The sequence below is a fragment of the Rhinopithecus bieti genome, unplaced genomic scaffold (assembly GCF_001698545.2).
Source record: "Rhinopithecus bieti isolate Rb0 unplaced genomic scaffold, ASM169854v2 scaffold_43991, whole genome shotgun sequence".
Classification (NCBI taxonomy): Eukaryota; Metazoa; Chordata; class Mammalia; order Primates; family Cercopithecidae; genus Rhinopithecus; species Rhinopithecus bieti.
Window position 1 is genome coordinate 26,194 of NW_016817751.1, and position 5,970 is coordinate 32,163.

General features: G+C 45.9%; 1 long non-coding RNA gene across 1 annotated transcript in view; it reads left to right on the forward strand.

The window, feature by feature from the left end:
- Nucleotides 1-3,081: 3,081 nt before the first annotated feature.
- LOC108517984 (uncharacterized) overlaps nucleotides 3,082-5,970 on the forward strand; it is a 26,280-nt gene continuing 23,391 nt past the window's right edge. The window contains exon 1 of the long non-coding RNA XR_001882263.1: nucleotides 3,082-3,928. This is a non-coding gene — a long non-coding RNA (uncharacterized LOC108517984). The remainder of the gene's footprint in view (nucleotides 3,929-5,970) is intronic.

A 5,970-nucleotide genomic window follows, 5' to 3' on the forward strand; every position in this document is an offset into this window, starting at 1 on the left:
ACACACACACACACACACACAATTTCCAGTATCTTTGGTAAGCAAGGAACTCTATAATGTGGAATATTTTTGTCTCCATCCCATATCATATCCCCTTAAGATGAGAAACCATATTAAGCAAGGATATTTGAAAAGCTCATCAAATTTTGTAGGTTAATCAGTAGCCATAATCATTATGAACTTTGTCTTATTCTTCACAAGTTAACATTTTTCTACTTCAGAGAAAGTTAATCACTACTGTTTGGAAATAAAAATTAATTCAGACCAACTGAGTGAGTATAATTCTGCCAACTTTATGCTCCTAAAGTAGCAATTTAAAGGACAGTTTCTTAAGTGGGATGTATGTGTGTCTGTGTGTCTCATCTTGTGCACAGAGACTAATACTTTATAACGGGTCTCATGTAGTAAAAGCAAGACATTTCTATTACAGGTTTAGCTGGGTCCACTGTTGCCCAGGTGTAAGAGTTTTCTCATGATTTGGCAAGTCAATTTTCTCTTTTTACTAGGCTAACAGTATTATAGCCATGGTCTATGAAATAGTATTTTCCATCCTTAATCATTCATTTGCCCGCCAGCTGGAGGTCACCCAGTCACATTTAGCTCTGACAATAGGTACTTCTTTTGCCAACCTCTATAAAGGTTGGGGGCGGGGGCGGGATCAGACCACATCACTTTTAGTTTATATGCTCCCATTAACATTAAAGACATATGCATTAATCAATATCTCAGAATTTCTGCTCCTAGGTTTTGGCCAGTGATGATGCTGAACCCTCTACTGTCTGAAATTCATCAAAAGTCTTATGAGAAATGTTTTTGTGGACTGCCTAAAAGATGTGCACAAGAGATCCCTATTACTACAAATCAGAGATGACAGGTTGTTGTTTGCAGCCATTTGCTCATCCCACACCCATGACAAAAATTTTTTTATCTATTTCAGAACTATTTCCTTCTGTGCATGGACTCAGCCACCCCAAATGAGCTATTCAGCCAACTAATACGAATAAATGGGAGTTGACATGTGAGTTGAAGCTTATGCGCCATTATGGGGAAAGATTATCTAAATGCTACTCTGAATTAAACCAGACCATTGTGGGGCTGTGTACTCAGTTGAACAGGAAATTTTGGATGGTTCATGAAATCGATTCAGTGCCCTGTGCTTTGTGATTATGCCAACAGTTTCCACTGAGGGAATGGTGGTGTAACAACGTATGACACTTATTTCCCACGTAGCTCACAGCGTCATCATGATGACGAACTGGGATTTGCCTTGGGGCTAAAAATTATTTTTTTTTAAAAAGTGCTTCTCAAAAGCAAACAAAATCCTGATTGATTGGCTTTTATGAACACTGCAAAACTTTAAAATACTTGTTATCTCCTGTTTTCTATGGAAGCTTAGAGTGAGATCTCTTGCCCACCTTCAACAACTGTTCTGGATCTGAAAGTGTGCATACTTGAGTGTTAATCTCACCATTGGCTACATCATTTATTCTCCCTCCATGAATTTCCCCTCTGGTTCCTTAACCTATAATACTTATTTTATACAGTGTTGCCTATATTTTGGTATGCAGCCTCAAATCATCTGGGAGAAAATAATGCTATAAATAATGCTATAAAATCAATGCAGTAATTTACACAGGCTGCACTTGGTCCTATTTCCGGTGTGTTTAATTTTCATGCAAAAAATGATTAGCGTTGGAAACATTTTATATAAATGAGATAGAGTTCTCAGAGCCAGGGTAAGCTTAATAAAAAATGTTTTGTTGAAAATTGTCTTTTACTCTGTGCTCCTTGTAGCTCAGTTTTGTGAAACTTCCACTGTCTTCAAAGCAGAAATGGATGGAAGGTGGGAAGAGAAGGGAACTTTTACACTTTATATGTGATCATAAAATCTTGATTGCTGGCATATGTAGAAGTGTATATAGTAAATCTCACTGCCATGGAGGGAAAAATTGTAGTCCTCTATACAAGTGAAAAGAGAATACTTTAAATGAAGATTGAAAATTTCTTGTGAAGGGAGCTGTACTAACTGCTATAAAAGTGGCTTCCTATGTTTGCTGCCCCAAAATACTCCTGCTAATTAGAACAACAAACCACCACTTAACAAGTCCTTTTCCACCTATCAACTCCTTTATTACACCATCTTTAACTTTCTCAATTCTTGTGCCATCCAAACTTGAGTTGGGGAAGCTCAGTCTGTAATCTCTTTGGGTCTTATTTCTTACTGGAACATAATACTTGATAAATCTGTCTTGAGTAAATGAATGAATGAATGGCTAATGGAAAGTGTCCATCCTCCAAGAATGACCGTTCAGAAATTTCTGGACAGAAAAGCTGGTAATAACCTCCTCACTTTTTTCCTGTGAACCCAGAATTGCGAGTGGAGGGAGTAAAAAAGAGTAATCTTGGAGCAGGGGGCTGCAAACAGAGGTCTGAATGTGGTGGTGTCTCGACAGGACCTAGACAGCATTAGAGCACCAAGCAACTAGGAAAAGTCATCAGGAGAACACATCAGGAAGTAGAGGAGTGTGCTTACTCCATGCATCTCCCTAGCATTTAAAGTTCGCTGAGGGGCTGGAAGGAACACGGTTCCAGTTGATCTCCATGTCGAGCTAAAGGACATGAAACCTAGCTAGAAGGAACACTGCTCCCCCACTGGCCCATCAGTTCTGTTTCCTACTCGGTTTTTGCTTAACGAGTAGTGGTGTTTAGAGTTGGAAAATACACGGAGAAAGTCACTTTTTAAGAGAGGATCAGAGATCCGCAGGCTCATTTCACTCTATAAATGCCGCGGACATTTGGTTCCAGGACCTGGACAGTTCTCTCCAGAGACCGGTGGGCCCCTCCAACTCCTCCGTGGTTTCCCGGAATCAAGTCTCTCACCTAAAAGGAGCGCAGAAGACGTGGAACTGGCGGCAGACGCGTGACCAGAGTGGAACCAAAAGTGGGTGGCCTGGGAACCTAAGGCGTGGCCAGAACTTAAGGTAGACAAGTGCGCATGCGCCGGATGCCCGTGGCCAATGAGGACCCTAGGGTTGTGGCATGTGGCCTAGGAGGACGGCCAGGACTGGCCAGAAAGGAGAGGTGTGGAATGCAGGAAGAGAAGTGACGCGGACCAGACGGGTCTTGCCTGTTCCTAGAGAAAGGAAGGGGTTAGCCGCGGCGGGAACGGCCCCGCCAGTGAGGAGCGCAGGCAGCAAGGCTTAGTGGAAAAGGCGTGGCCCAGGCGTACCGCAGGGGCGTGACCCGAACGAGCTGTCCTTAGCCCTTACGTGAAGGGCGTGGCGTAGTCCCAAGGGTGTAAAAAAAGATGTTCGAATTGGCGGGAGGGTCGGCATACTTTAGGCGGAGTAAGGACGTGGGCCCAAGGGAGGGAGGTAGGGTAGGCAGAATAGTTGTGACTGGATGATCACTGGTATGTGAAACGAACTGCGCTCAGAGGCGCAGACTGGCTGAAGCGTGGGAATGTGGCCACAGATGGAAAGGCAGGCAGCGGAGTAGTGATGGGCAGGGGATGTGGCGCGGCAAGGGAAGTAGGGACATGACGTAGTTGGAACGCAGAGACGTGCCTCGAACGTGGGGGCGCGGTCCTTACGTGTGGGCGTGTCTTGTTGCTCTGACGGGCGTAACAAACATGGTGGAGCAGGCGGAGGGCAGAGGCGTGGGCAAGTTAGCGTGCAGGCGCGTGGCAGCGACAGGAGATGTGTAGCCAGAGCGCAGAGCTGGTGTGGACTCCGGCGCAGGGGAAGCGTGGTCAGGGCGAGATTTGAGCCTGGGTCGGGGACAGAGGCGGGACTGATAGGGGCGTAGCCTGGAATGACGAAATGACGTTTGCTGCGTGGGGACGTGGGTAAACGTGAGGGGGCGTGGGCAACATGGCCGCGTGCAGGATCTTCGGGTCCCGGGAGCGAACGTGGAGGTTCTGGCTCAGGTAAGTCCTTCGGGTAAGGGCGGGAGGCAGTAAGGAGCATCGGCAGCATCGGGGCGTGGTCTGCCTGAGAGGGCAGGAACTCTGCCACCTGTCGCAGACACGACCGCGTGCTGCTATCGGCTCTGGAGCCAGGGAAGCTTTTGGTTCCGCGAGGTTGGCCGGGGTCCTGGCGGGGCTTCTCTGAGGAATGGGAGTGGGAGGCTGGCGTCGGGGAAATAGCCACTTCCCCACTCTAGCTCTCTTTATCCACTTTGAGGATCACCAGACATCCTTTTAGGATTCTGTCTATTAAAAAGTAGAACAGCTTTCCCAGAGACATTGCGGAATGAGAGGAGTGCATTTCCAGAAACTGAGGAGCAGCAAGCTGGGACTCCCTCGGGTCTACATTGGTGATCTTCCCACCTGACTATGCCAGGGGCTATGGACAGACACAGCCACCCCAGAGTAGATCAAAAGCACAGTTGTGTCCCGTGGACAAATCTGAGTTTTTCTGTTGTGCCCTGCCCCAGAGCCGGAGGAGGGGAACCTCCAAAATGCAGACATTCTTGGTGACTGGGATTCTGTGTGATATTCAGCGTTAAATACTGCTGCTCTGAGGCTGCTGGAAACGCGTTAGTATTAATATCAGTGTACTTCCCTCACGTTTACTTTTGCTGGAAAAACTTGGGAAATGAGTTAACGAAGATGCATAAACCTTAATTTGTTTATATGTTCTCTGTTAGCCGTTGAATACCACATTGCTTTCTGCTTCCCCTTCTTCCTTTACTGATAATCTGACCATTTCCACTATGCACTTTGAAAGTCTTGCTGGAGTTTGGAGAATAGTCAGAAATCTCTGGTAAGAAATGCTGCCCCTGCGCATCTCTCAGAGGAGTCACTATTCGCAGCGCCTGCATCAGAGTCCCCAGTGAACCAAAGTTCACCCCACCTCCCCGTCTTCGGGGACTTAGTGAAAAGCTGGACTGTTCTTGAATATTTTGGAAATGAAAAACTTTCTGGGGTATTTTAAATCAGTACGTGGGCTGGGCTGGAATTAACCGAAAGGCCAAAACAGCAAGGGCACCATTCTCTGTGCCTATACGTAGCTGCCCTGTTCTTGGAGCCAGGCAAAAAGGCTGCCACTGCTCACAGTTGCAATGGAATAAAGGTTGAGTGCCTTGTGATTGCGTATGAATATTAAGGAAATTTGATGGAAAGAGGGAAATTCATCATGTCACTGGCCACACTGGGGCAGTTAGTTGCAACACACAAATCAGGTATAAGAAATATATTTTGAAACCTTTGGCAACCTCAGATTGGGATCACGCTCTCAAGGAAGAAGTGAATGAGAGGAGGAAGCTAAGCTTTCTTAAGACATAGTAGCGTAATATCTTAATTTAAGTTTTAGGAAATTGCAGAAGGCAGGCTTCCTTTTGAAATCAGGAGTTGAGAAAATGAAGAGTCAATCTGATGCCAATCAAGGAATTTTTCAATATAATTGTAACCTTTGGTTAGTACTTTTACGTCTGTTTTGCATAAGTCGCTTAATCAGGCGGAGTTCAAGCTATGAGGCATTTAATAAATACTTATGAATGACATTTAAAGACTTAGACTCTTTTCTTTTTTCACACATTTCTAAGGCTGCAAAACAACAGAAAAAGAACATGTTAGTAATATCCAAGGCATACATGAATAATCAGTGATAGCAAAGGATGTATAGCACAAAAGACTTAGCTCTCCTAGGCCCTATCCAGCCACAAACTGGTAATTGTTGAAATAGAGTATTGGGGGCCGGGCGCAGTGGCTCAAGCCTGTAATCCCAGCACTTTGGGAGGCCGAGATGGGCGGATCACGAGGTCAGGAGATCAAGACCATCCTGGCTAATACGGTGAAACCCCGTATCTACTAAAAAATACAAAAAACTAGCCGGGCGAGGTGGCGGGCGCCTGTAGTCCCAGCTAATGTAGTCCCAGCTACTCGGGGAGGCTGAGGCAGGAGAATGGCGTAAACCCGGGAGGCGGAGCTTGCAGTGAGCTGAGATCCGGCCACTGCACTCCAGCCTG